The sequence below is a fragment of the Lates calcarifer genome, linkage group LG8, assembly GCF_001640805.2.
Source record: "Lates calcarifer isolate ASB-BC8 linkage group LG8, TLL_Latcal_v3, whole genome shotgun sequence".
NCBI lineage: Eukaryota > Metazoa > Chordata > Actinopteri > Centropomidae > Lates > Lates calcarifer.
Window position 1 is genome coordinate 21,692,793 of NC_066840.1, and position 13,984 is coordinate 21,706,776.

A 13,984-nucleotide genomic window follows, 5' to 3' on the forward strand; every position below is an offset into this window, starting at 1 on the left:
TCAGCTGACAGATATGAGGCTGAGCTACTGGTGCCACATATCATCCCAGTAATACTGGTCACTCTCACCAGGTTACTGGCTGTAACAAACCAGATTAAGACCCATAAATATATAGAAATCTTTGCCCTGGGATCGCAGGAACCTGATCCAGTCTTCCCACCCAATAAACCCCTGTTAACGCGGAAATACCACATCCTACTGACTAAAATCCAGTTAGCTGACATCTCGCAGCAGCTCTCTCCTCTCGTTTGGAGCAGACCTGGAATCAAATTTGAATAAATTGCAAAGTAAAACTTTTAATTTCCCGAAAAAGCAATTATGATTTAATGACCGTGCAGACGCCTCTCAAGGTGTCCTCTCTAAATGGCCTTAATGCTGCGGCTAATTATCCAATATTGACATTTTGTCCCGCCTCAGGTCAGCGGGTCAACAGTTGGAGATTAATGGCACCGGAAGGAGGTTATAGGACAAGGGAAAAATCATTGTTATATTACTCTGATATTCATTTAATGCATTATATTTTGACCTTGTCATAGGTTTAGCAGGTTTTAAAGTGACTAACAGGGCTCATCTTTAATCTCTGAGAGCATAGCGATGTTTTTGACCTTACTGTACGTTCTGATTTTTGAAAATCCGACATTAATATAACATCTAAATATGATTACTTAAGGATTTATAGCCTGCACTTGATAGCCAACAGTGACCTCATCTTAATTTTAGGTCTTATGCGCCTTTTTTCATCACTAAGACTTCTTTCCTTTTTCCATATAGTGTATTTTTATGGTTTTTATTGTAGGATCTTTCGTCCCCCCACCTCCTCTCCCTTTCTCAAAGATATAGCAGAGTTGACTGGCTTGTCGTGCTTGAAGAATTGTTTAATTTCAGGGCCCCGGCGTTTCCTGAGGTGAGGTCTGCATTGGCTGCTAATAGAGATCTAATTGATGGGCCGAGTCCCGTTTCCGTGCTCTCTCTCCCTTTATTGCGCCCCGGCGTCTGCTGTAAAATAGGTCTGTAATCAGATTCCGCCTATTTCTCCTGGAGCAGGATGAGAGCTCAGGGCTGCAGAGAGGGATGGGGCGAAAAAAAGAAAAGAAAGGAAAGGAAAAAAAGAACAAAAATCGTTATTAAAAAAGTTAAGCATTGGGTAGAAATTCGACATACTGTTGAAGCTTGATGAAAAAGAGGCGAGTGAGCTTTAACATAAAAATATTCCTCTTTTTTAGTTGGATTTTTGTTACATTATTCATTATTCCCGCAGAAACTTACAGTGTGGCTGTGGTGAAACTCATCAGTGAGTTTACAGTGACCATATCAGGTTTTATCCGCCAGAATATTCCTTTATTCCTTTAGGGATTTATAGTTTTGCTTTTCATATTTGTACACTGAACCCCTCTTCTAAAATTCAAACTTATGAGATTAATATAGATCTGTCATAAAAGGCTTTGTTATTGCTGCCAAATGCCTACTATAATTATTATTTTAACATGGTTATATGTGCTTTCATGACTCAGACTCTCAGTTCATGATCTAATCAAATACCACACAGGCCAATCTGCCAGTGTTGTCATGCACCCAGAAGGTACAGAAGATGTCAATCAAATCAGACTTAAGACTGGCAGCAACAGAAAACAAACTGATTCTCTGTTTTTTTCCCTCCTCTCTGCTTCTCTCTCCATCTCCTATAGAGCTTCCTGGAAGGCTGTGATTGGCCGCCTGTCTGGGCAGTGATAGCAGCCCTGGAGCCGAGGATGATTGATGATGGCGAGGGCAAGGCCGAGCGCTGGCAGCATAAAGCCCCATAGACGCCTCAATAAAGAGCCTGGCTAGTGGAGAGCCAGGGCCCCGCTCAATAGGGCCCCTCCGCCTCCGAGGACCCACGGCTAGAGGAGTGCATGGAGAGACAGAGAGGGGAGAGGGAGAGGAAGAGAGGGAGAAGGAGAGGTGCTCTGTTGTTGGATAATCCGTTTAGCTATCGAGCCAGCAGCCGTCTGAGGCTGGATAAGTGCAGCGACGGATGTGTGTGGGGTGAAAATAGCAGGGGTTGGCTGGTGGAGTGCTGGGGGGGGGCTGCAGGGACGCAGGAGATGGAGAAAGAGAGAGAAAGAGAGGGAGAGATGGATCATCCAGTCTCAGGATGCATAATGGGAAAAAGGGGAGTGGATGAACTGAGCTGGAAATGAGATCTGCAGGCTGCTTTTCACACACGCTAGAAATTATCACAAGAAATCACAAAAAAAAAGTGATTAGTGCTTAAAGTGAGCGATAAGACCTCTCTGGTACTGCTCTGGTGGCCATCATTCAGCCTACAGATGCATAACTGTGGTGACCTTTGCTTCAGCAGATCAATGAGACCCTGCTAGGTTGAATTCCTTCGGTGCTGCGCCCACTGCTGTGGCCCCGAGCTCATGCAGCCCTGTTGTAACCCCCAGTGCACAGCAGCTCTGAAAAGCACAATTAGGCAGCAATCTGCTCCTACCAAGCCAGCTTTCAGTGACTCCAGCATGGCTACACGATGTCCTGCAGACCATCCTGGCTGGAGTTGGCAGGATGGAGGCCTGAGAGAGCGGCGGGGCCGGAGACTGGTGGCCTCATGATCGTCTTCGGTCTGTGGGATCAAAGATGAGAAATCGTTACATAGACCCTGTATATTTTGCACTTAAATTGATTTTCCAAGTTCTGGGTTGATTCAAACCGATTCAAAGTTGAGACAACATCAAAACAAGCTGAATCAAGCACGAAAGTCTGGACTGTTGTTGTTTATTTGAACTAAAATGAGCTTTAAAACGTCTTCGCTCTTAGCGACACCCTGAGTGATTCAGTCAAATTACTTTGCATTTCCATAATAATTTGTATTTTCTTCTGTAGCTGTCATATCATATGCAAAGTCACTGATGGATATTGATACTTCTTTAATATTTTATTGTCCTCAATGAAAATAAATCTGCCAAAGTTTCCACAAAACATCTGATCTTTGTTCTTTTCATTTCTGTCCTTCCCTGCTTCGATTATGGAGATACTTTAAATGCAGAGTTGCTTTAGAGTCTTTTGGCAGAAATCTGAGTCGAGTTTCAAGTCATTGGAGACAAATCCAAGTACACTTCACGTCCAATGTCTCTTTAAGTCCACATCAAAGTAAAGTGCAAGTCATAACAGCAGTCATTCAGATCTGTATATGGAGAATTATGGGGTAGTTGTAGTGGATATGAACCATTCTTTTCAATGACCAAAGTCCAAGTCCCTTTAATGGTACACATCTAACTTTGTCACTGGTAATATTTCACTCACACATGATAATAAAATGTTTGAGGTGGTACTACACTCAAACCTCTGTGGGTGGACAATAGCAAAGCAAAAGACAGAACTATGCAGGTTCACTATGACTCACCAGTACGCAACCTTAATCATAAATTCAATTAGAATTACTCAGTTCATTAACACTATTTGCTACTGCTGCAACATTTTTAGCAAAAACATGCAACACAAATATCCATGGGGCAGCATGAACACTGAAGGAAAATAAACCTGCAGGCTCAGCTATTATTGCTTTACAAGGTTAAAACTAATCAAGATTTTGCTTTTGAAAACCAAGTCAACTCAAGTTCAAGTCAGGCTCCAAGTCCTGGTTTAATGAGCTAAGTTTGATCTCAATTCTACAGCTCTACAGGTTGGAAAATAACTGATAAACATATTGTATGTTATGATGAAAATGCAAGAGGAAACACAGACAAAACAGTGGTACATATTCTAAACACAATCTCTGTACATTCAGAGCACTTACCATACATGTGTCCCCAAGATCAAGAATGAATCCTGTACAAATAACCAAAACTTCTTGACAGTCGTTGGCAGTAACAAGGTCTCATCAGAGCGTCAGGGTGTTTTGATGAACAGTGAGCTGCAAAGAACTGCAAACCTGAGAAGAGAAATTAGAAACAAACCTGAAAACACTCAACAGATTTTAGACTGACACGCTGCAAATAGCAAAGCCTGGGTTTACAGACTTGTAGAGTTTAGAATGAAGACTCAGATTAAAATACCTGTTCAGTTGCAGTCTGATGCTACATGGTGTTCATTATTAGTTTCATGATTCGAATCAATGACTTACACCATTTACTAATGAACCTAAAACTGCCTAAGTAACAACAAATTACCCCTTATTGCTTTACAGCCAATTAAAGCCACAAAAAAATCTGTGCGAGCAGTTCAAAAGCAATAGGTTAACGAGAGCGTTAACAGTCAAACGTGTCTTTATTGATTTGTGATTAGTGTGGGGGGCTTATTCATGGGGTATCCATAACTTGATTCTGCCTCAGATTTTAATTGCCTAATTGGAGTGATTATTTAGCAATGGGGAAACCATTCCACCTGTTCCTCCTCTGTATTTCTGCTGGTATCATCGGTGTTTGATAGTCATGTTGACACATGCAGTTACATCCTCCTCAATGGTGGAAGAAGTACTCTGAAGATTTACTTAAGTAAAAGTGCCAAAAAAGTGTGAAAATACTCTATTACGAGTAAAAGTCCTTTCATTCAACACACAGAACTATTAGTAAGTTTCAAAAGTAAAGAACACATTCTGCAGTAAAATATCTCTGCTGTATCCGTATAATATAAAAGACATTTAATGTGTAAGCAGCACCGATGTAGCTGCTCAAGGTGGAGCTGATTTTAGGTACTTTATTTACAGTTAGGTATTTAAGTACAGTGATGCCTAACCTGTGGGTTTGGCCCGTACAAAGGGTCACACGATAAATCAAGAGGGGTCATGTGAACCCTCTGCAGTCTGTGCATTCATCAGTGAATATACAGTGTGTTTTATTTACAGTAACATAACTGTAATTCTTTTTTAAAAAGGAAAATTAAACAACTCATATTGTGTTATATCACATTGACAAAGACAAAAGACAAAAAGTAGTTGGAATAAAATCACTTTAGATGTAAATATACTGCATTTCAATTTTATTTTGTACATGTATCTGCTGTATTTGTGTGTATAAATAGTGAAGCCATATTTCTCACAACCTTGAGCTGCTCTATAATATTATTTTGAGTGATTATCACTTCAGACTTGTATATTTTTACAGGTGCCTGTGTTATATTTCTTGTCTTCTGGGTTCCTGGAAGCTTTATACTTTGTTAAATTGACAAAATGATAAATCAGACTTAAAGCTGAGTTTGTGCTGAACAAAGACCACTGAGCATGTGAAATAAGGACAGTTTAAAAGACGCTAGACAAAGAGAAAAATGAAAGCATAAAGGTACTGTATATTTTTTGTTTGAGGCTTGAACTGTTATTTAAATAAAACTGTGAGACATTTACAGGGGAAATGGGGACACGACACACTGCTTTTTTTGTAAGGAGTCACACATGGATACACTCACTTATTTCTAACTCCATATCCTCAGATTTTTTATTTTATCTTCAAACTAGTAGTCTTCAGCCAGAACTGATGTTTTTTAAATTAGCCAGACTTGACACAGCTCGCTATAAGGTTTTGAATAACTTTTTTCACATATACAGTAGTGATCCACATGCCCTTTTAGTTCCACTTTAAATTCCACCACAGCCCCTCCCTTCATGTCTGTATTAATATATAAGGTTAAAGTGAAGCCAGACTATCACATAACATATACATTACAGATATCTAGATTTTAAATGGATATGATTTGTGATGGTCTCTTTATGACTGACGTGGAAAACATCTGTTTATGCACGGCATGAACAAATCCAATCCTGCGTGGGCGCTCAGGCGGGGCCATCATCCTGCACTGAATAATTTCATATCGTGGCTGTTGTTGTGCGCATTGTTGGTGGGCAGAGGTTAACAAAAGGCCAAGACAAATCCAAGCCACCGGCGTTGGCCGCATGGGGAAATGTTGGCAAGCGAGCCAGAGAATAATCATAGGCTAATCTGATTTCCAGCTCTGATAATGGAGGCCAGGCTAAATAAGAAAAATTCCAGGCAAATTTGTGCAAATGAAAAAGGATTCCTCCTGACATAATGGTACGGTGCAAGGCAGCCACTAATGAGCAATAATCTGTCTAAGAGCTTCGCTCTCTCCCTCTCTCTCTTGCTTGGTTTCTCCCTCCATCTTCTATCTCATCCTGTCTCACCCCCCCGCCCCCCACTACAGCTCTCATCAGCTTCTTCTCTTTTCCTGAGGAGGTGCATGTCACAGCCATGTGACACAGAGATGGGAAAAGGAGAAGGAGGAAAAACCTGCACTAAACAGTATATAGTGTATACAGTAGCATGGGGATGATGATTTCTATGTTAAATCACCAGGATATACAATACACACTGCAAAAATGTCATCATACTGGGAAATTTCCATATATAAATCTGTGAAATAGGTGTAATAGTTGAGAGGATTGATAACATGATTATATCTGTAGGTAAATATGAAGCTAGCCAGTCAGCAGCTAGTTAGCTTAGCATATTTTAAATTAGCTATATGCATTCTTGTTTCAAGCTACAAAAAGCAGAAAATCTCATGCCTCTCATGTCAAATTATACAAGAAAAAGGTAAAAAAAAAACCCAATACATTTACACCCACTTGCTATTTTATTAAGTACATCCAGTTAAAACTAATGCAGCCTGCTGCAGTTCAGCAATAAATCCTACCTTCAGTTTTTGTTTACACTGTTTTAGAGGGGTGTTGAATCAATGTTATGAACACTTTGGAAGATGTGGTTTGTGGTGCTCTTGTATTGTGTCAGAGGTTTTTTCTCATATTTGATCTACCCTCAATGATTAATTAATGGATTGGACAAAAAGAGTTTTTAACAGAAACAGTCATGATTATTGCAGAGCTGCTGTTTTCATCTGCTTTAGCTGGATGTACCTAATAAGCTAACAACTGAATGTAGGACTCAATAACAGACAAAGCTTACTTAGAAAAAACACTTATTGCTATTTAAAGTAAAGGGCTAAAGGTTAGGTTCAGTTAAGAAATAAACAACAAAATATCCCTTGTGCATCATTTTTGACATGGCACAAAACTACCAGAAAATAACTGGTCCTTATCTAAATGATACTGTGTTTCTGTACACTTGGATTTTAACAGGTCTTAAAGATCCAGAAACACTTTAGCAACGTACATTAAACATGACAAACACTAAAATGGCATTAACACCGAGGTTTTTCTCTTTACAGCACTGATACACTAAACTGTAATATGTGTTATAATGTCACTATTCACACAGCAGCAGCAGCAGCAGCAGCAGCAGCTGTAAGACAATTTTAACTCCATGGAAAAATAACACCCCTCTCCCTCCTCCCTCCCCTTTCTCTCCCCTCGGCCAGCAGCAGCAGCAGCTTGGCTCTGTGTTCCTGACAACTTCCATAAATTATTGGAGATTTTCATATTTCAAATTTCATCTGCATTCATGCGCAGCGGCCAGGACCCCAGCGGAGACTAGCGTCGGGGTGTCGGGTGTGGAGGCAGCAGCCCCCTCGGTAGCAGCGCTGCCACCGGCTGCCTGGCTCGGTGGCCCCAGAGACCCTTGGCTAATTGAATTGCATCCCCTGATTAGATTATCCTTGCGGCAGCTTGCTGCCAATCTGAAGTATGGGTGCCTTCTATCCTACTTAACCCTTCTGCCCCCCACCCGCTGCTGCAGGCACACACACACACACATACACAAACACACACACACACACAGCCAAGGCAGAGTGTCCAATATATTCAGGGGCCATCAAAGTTGGCCAGTTTTGTTATTTTTCTTTTGCATTGTCTTGCCTTGTAAAAGTGGCCATCTTTCATCGCCTGGCCCTCACCACCACTCGCTCTTTGCCAAACAGCCGACTCTGGCAAACTGTGAGTGTCATTACTCCAAGTTTGTTTTTCTGTTTGTTTTGCTTTTTCTCCACAGGTTTAGCTCAGTGACTGTGGTGCCAACTTTTCTGACGGACTCTGGCTCAACAAGAAGCCGGGGCCAAACCAACATACAGGTTCAGTCATAACAGGGATCAGAGCTTAGAGCTGAGATTTTCTCATCTATCACAAGTTAATCATCCTCTAATTTCATTTATTCATATTTCAACAATACACTTCACTGTTACTATTTATGTATGGCATATTTAATATCTATATTCTGCCTTATTGTAAATAGTAGATGCTCAAAATATATATATTTTTTATCTTCTTAAATCTGTATTATTCATCTATATGTTCTCCTGCTACAGTGACACTTTAATTTCACTGTGTGGGCTAATGTTATGTTAATCTATGTTATTTAGATGCATTATAACCAGAACCAGATAAACACAGTGTAGTTATACTAAACTTTTGACTGCACATTTTATGACTGAAATAAATGTGTAACCCTGTAATGTAAAGAAAAAACTGTTATTTCAGATTATTACACTATATACTATATAAAGTACTGTATATTGCTTTTTGCAGACAAGCAGTGGTGGAAAGTATCATTTACTCAAATAATCTACTAAAATTTTGAGGTACCTGTACTTTATTTGAGTATTTCCATTTGATGTCACTTGTACCTGACTACATGTCATAAGTATTGTACTCTATTACGTTTGATACTGGTTGCTCAATTGTTTCAGATTTTCCATCTAAAAATTATAATCGGTTTATAAGATAGGATTAATTCTTATAAATTCAACTATTAAAAAGTAGATGAATTAGTTTGATAGCTACAACATTAAACAATTATATTTAAATAAAAGAATGCCACTCTGACAGGGTCCATTATGCATAATGAGTATTTTAACTTAATAATTGGAGTATTTTGCTGACTACAGTTCAGTAATGCAGGACATTAAAGAAGTATTTTCATACTGTGGTATTTCTACTTTTGACGCAGATTTTGATCTTCATTAATATAATGTCAATCAAAAACTCCAAATTTCACACATTTTTAGGTTTTAATATTCTTAATTGTGGTTCTGTGTCACACTTAAGTTGTCAGGGTGACAGGTTTAATTCCCCCCTGTCACGAAATCCACACAGTGATGCCACAGTGTAGTATTTTGGACAAACAAGTCCACCTCACATCATAAATAGACTCATGACCCTGCAATGACTGCAAACACCGCCTCACCCCTCTTCCCCCACCAAGTCCTTGGGACTAGCAGGCCATGTCATCTCATGCATTGCCACATTTCAGTTTTGGGCCGATGCATAACCGAGATGAATATAAGTGTTCGCTGAGGAAAAGTCATGTTCTGATGTAATTATCATCTATTGCTTCCTGTAATCATATCAGATCTCTTTTGAACAATAATCTCATGGTGAACGTCTGGAACGGAGCCCTCCTCCCTGTTTATTGTTCTCCACTCCGGTAAAACACAATTGAATTGAGGACTCAGCTATTAGATTTTTTGCTCTGTAGAATAAACTGAAATCGTATTTTTGCTGGAAATTATCAATACATCTTGGAGAGCAAAAGTAAGAAGACAGAGCAAAAGTAGACCCTGGGTGGAGCGAGAGAGAGGGAGGATGAAATAGATGAAAGATGAGGAAGAGTTGATGGGAAGACTTTCACCAACTGGAAAAGGGATTTATTGACATACTGAGGTCAGATATATATGCTACAGTTTGCAAATCACATCAAAACTGTAAAATACTGCTCCTGCACAGAATAGACTTTATTGTGCGCCTGTTAAATCCAGTAAATAAAACCGGTGTGTATTGAAATGTGGAACGGAACCATGCATAGTACATAAAAACACCACTTCACTGTTGCAAAGAATAAAAAATAAAGCAGACATTGCTTTGTCTGTAGCACAGAAAATAAAGCCAATTTCTCTGTGAGCACTTGTCTGAAAAGTTTCAAAAGTTATGAGGCTCATTTATCAGATAAGTTACAGTGTCAAGTTTTAAACAAAAGAAAAAACAACAATATTGCAATCAGCAGTAGTAAATGTTCTTATACTGAACAACACATCTGCTGTACATAATACAAAAACAATAACTATGCACTAACATAGCTTCACTTCAGACCAATGTTACAGCAGTTTCTGTTTTTCTGTTTCTTTTCTTCTCTAAGTGATTCTGACAGAATCAAAAAAAAAAAGGGAACTAAAATCATACTTACAGACTTTAAAGCGATGCAGCAGGTCCGCAGTGTTTTGCATCTGTTCTGTGAAATATTGATGACACACAGGGTTTGAGGCAAAGCAATAGCTTTAATCTAATCAGTAAGCTCAGACAGTAAACATGGACAGCTGAAGAAATCCATCCTGAAATGTGATTTTGTGTTTGGTACTAGGATATTTAGAAACAAACAATAACAGTAGAAATATATATACATATATATAAATGTATCTACAATTACCTCAGGACATGAAGGTTGAGGGTCAAGCAGCTGTGCTGGTTGATGGCTGTTGCCTGGCTGTTTCCATCTTTGACATCTAAAGTAAAACTTTTGGATAGCTAATTGAGGGAAACATAGAAATGAGTTCCTCGGCCAGTGTGTCTACTCACTTAAATAAAGACTAAGTCACTATACTGAGATGAAACTAAACAAAACTGTAATTATTAATAAGGAGATTATTGAGTGTTTTTTTACTTTTCAGCCTTTCCAAAGCAAAAGTAAAATAGCAAGAGCCTCAGAGTGAGTTAAAAAGTGTTTGTGCTAAATGCTAATGTTAGCTATAAACATTAGCTTGTTTGGCTAACTGAAACCCAATCCTGCATTACATCCATAGCCAACTGTATTATTTAATGGGATTACAGGTCACGTTAAAAATGAATTGGCACAGGTTGGAAGCTGGTTCCTGATGCTACTCAGCCCCACTTCCATTAACAGGGCTAACCACTGGTTTTTCTAAAAGCTAATTAACTGGCGATGCATTTAAAACGCAACAGCATTTAGGCTAATGCTAGCAGCTCTGTCCTGTTCTTTATTGGATAAAGGGTCTTTTACACTCAGTTAACCCGTGCCAAACCCTGTGACCTGAGCGTTACTTTAGCCAGACATGTTTAGTCCTCATCTTAAAATCGTTTAACGTGAGAACTAATACAGATACAACAACAAACAACAAAGTATACATCTTACCTCTGTCACAGGTGCGTGTCCAAGTACGTAAGCAACGATAACTTACATTTTCCCTTCTCGTCCTTTTAATACAAAGACTGAATATGTCTGCTACTATACAAGGAATATTTAGCTTCCACTTACCGTTAGTAACTCACTTAAATATAATTTTAAGCGCTGTGATTGGATGTTTTCTGCCCAAGATGCACCCTGGGAGTTGTAGTTAACTTCTCCCCTGAAAAAGTTTTTGCACACAGGCTGTTACCTTTGACTCTGATGATTGAACTGGAAGAGTTTCATGTCCATTCATGTAACTTTGATTATGGGGAAAATAAATAAGGCTTTTACCTCTGGAACCAGAGGTGCACAAAATAGCTCTTCCCACTTGGCAACACTATAAATATAATTTTGTTTGTTTCATAGGGTAGGTGGGGTTACTTTGATGAATCTCAATATGTGCCCTCAGTGTTTCTAAAATCTGAGCTGTTTGTTCAAATTAAGATTGAACGAGTGAGAGAGAAATTTGTTCACCTGTCTCTGCCGGACCAGGAGGCTGAGGATGCTCAGACATGCGCAGAGGCTTGGCAGCCTCCCTGCTTCCCTCGGTAGCCGTCAGACCATCCATCCATCCAGCCAGCTCTCCTGAGTCACTTTTCATAATTATTGAATTACATTCCTGGCAACCCATTAAGCAGGACATTCTCTTCTTAACCACCTGCTCTTCCCCCCTCCTCCACCCCATTTTACGCCATCAATCTTTCAGCGTTACCGGAGCCCCTAAAAGCTTTCTGACTGCACTATAATGGGGGACAGCGCGGGGTCAGGGGGTGCTACAGGACTTTGTGCTCAGAAGCACTGATGCCTCAGCATTCGGGTGGGGAGCGGGTGGTGGTGGTGGTGGTGTGAGGGGGCAGCGGGGGTCACTCTGCGCAGCCTGGCTGTAATAGGTCACTGACTGGACCTTTGGGTGGGAACAAGAGGGCAAAAAACATGTTTGTAAGTGCGATTATTTGACTGTGTGTGTGTGTATCGTGTGTATGTAACCCGCTCAGGCTGCATAAATAAAACTGAGCTGATTAAAAAACTGCCCTGAGACTCTGTGTCAGATATCATAAACCCATCATGTTCAGTACATTTTTTTGCGATTAAATGTTGTAATTTTCTCTTGTGGTGATCCCACGTTTTCCTCACCCTGCTTCCTCTAATTCTACTACAGTTAGTGATTTCCTACATTTCCCAGAATGCCTTTTGACATCCTCCAAAGAGTAAGAATAAAGCTATGTTTTGGCCATCAAACACTCCTCCAGTAGTTGACAAAGCAATCTCACAACAAGGTAGAATCTGTAGTGAGTCTGGAGCTTTCGACTGAATCATCATTTTTCGTTGTCTCAGATTATACTGGTGAGATTGTTTTGTTAAGTGCAAGAATGAACTAAGCTCAACTTCTTTTTCTATGAAAAAAAGGAAGGAATTTAAATTGGAACATATTTGTACTTCAGTTTCATGAAAAGTGAGCCAACTTCATCTGCCAGACAAGCTGCTAATTTCCTCCTGCTTATCCAGAGTCGGGTCAAGCTGGCACCAGGTTAAGCAAGGTAGTCCAGACATGTTATTGAGTGAGTTTCAGTGGTGGAGGAAGTATTCAGATCCTCTACATGACTAAAAGTACCACACAATAACACAAACCAACTGAGCAAGGCAGCGATATTCCAGCGACTCCTGTGCTCTGCGGGGTAAAATTCCAGTTTTTGTCAGTGGAATCTGGTAGCAATATATAGCAATGTTGCTGGTTAAACAAAAAGGATCTTACGCTTTAATAAATCTGCAGGAATCCTATCCATAATGTTGTCAGATCTCTATCATACTTGACGTGGACAATTGCCCATTGGATTGCATTGCAGCAGCCGATTTTTGCCCTTATCAATTATCTACACCAACATACATGTGAAAATAAGGCCCAGGTTATCCTTTATATGATATAAACAGCTTGGTGGTTCTGTAGTTTGTTTCCTTGGATTATAAAAAATTTGTATTCACTTTAACAAACCAAAAAAGGAGAGAATAATTTTTGTCCAGTGTAACAGCAGAAATATTAAAATGTTAACTGTTTTGACATTCATCACATGAACACCACTAACATTTTGACATGCGAGGCAGTTTGGTATTTTAACGTGCAGTGCTCTTTTCACTGTGTTGTCCAGGAGATTCAAGTCAAGTCAATGTTAAGTTAATAGTAAGGTTAGGTTTGCCTTTACCCTGCTGGCTTATTGACTCGCCTGTCAATACCACTGCAGGGAAAATCTATAAAGCCTGCAAATGTTATCTCAACATCCGTTTGTGGGTGTGCATGTTCACTCATGCATGTGAGGCTTTAAAGGTCTTATACAATGCTTAACTGTAAAATGCATTGTCTCCTCTTACGTAGCTAAAGCCTGCTTATAGAGACTATGTATCCATATAGTTGGCCGTTGATGGTTTTGGGTTAAAATTTAAAGGTATGATAATCAATTTTCCAGCCACTAGGAGACGGAAGAAATCCAAAACAATCTGACAGACTTTGCTGTGACAAATTATCGCAATAAGTTGTTATGGCAAACATGTTAGCAGACAATTGGCTGTTCCTGTGGAGTGGGATGTCTGGACTAACTTGTTAAATCTGCTGCCACTCTGACTGGACTCTGGATAAGCGGTAGAAAATGGATGGATGGATGTCTTAACTCACTATGACGATGACTTGCCATTTGTTGAAACAATTGAACCTTTAAACCTGTAATGAACTGGATGTTTTGGCCGATGATGAGACCAGTGAAAGTGAACCGAATCAGTAAAATTGTGGAATGTAAATCCAAAACAGTGAGCTGAAAGATGGGCAAATGCTCTGTAGAGCTGTGGGGAACTGTGCAGTCAGGTGAAAACTAAGGGTGGGTTCATCACTCTGAGCAACCTCTTTCACATGTATGTAGTCATTTGATTCATTG

General features: G+C 39.8%; 1 long non-coding RNA gene across 2 annotated transcripts; it reads right to left on the reverse strand.

Annotated features, from left to right (window-relative positions):
* Positions 1-111: 111 nt before the first annotated feature.
* Positions 112-11,168, reverse strand: LOC108901508 (uncharacterized). 2 transcript variants are annotated; one of them, XR_001963920.2, is made up of 6 exons: positions 11,028-11,168; positions 10,305-10,380; positions 10,065-10,109; positions 3,779-3,913; positions 2,477-2,605; positions 112-1,059 (listed from the first exon to the last, which is right to left on the reverse strand). It is a non-coding gene; the product is annotated as an uncharacterized LOC108901508 (long non-coding RNA). The 2 variants fall into 2 exon arrangements; XR_001963921.2 differs by having other exon boundaries at positions 10,305-10,402.
* Positions 11,169-13,984: the final 2,816 nt, after the last annotated feature.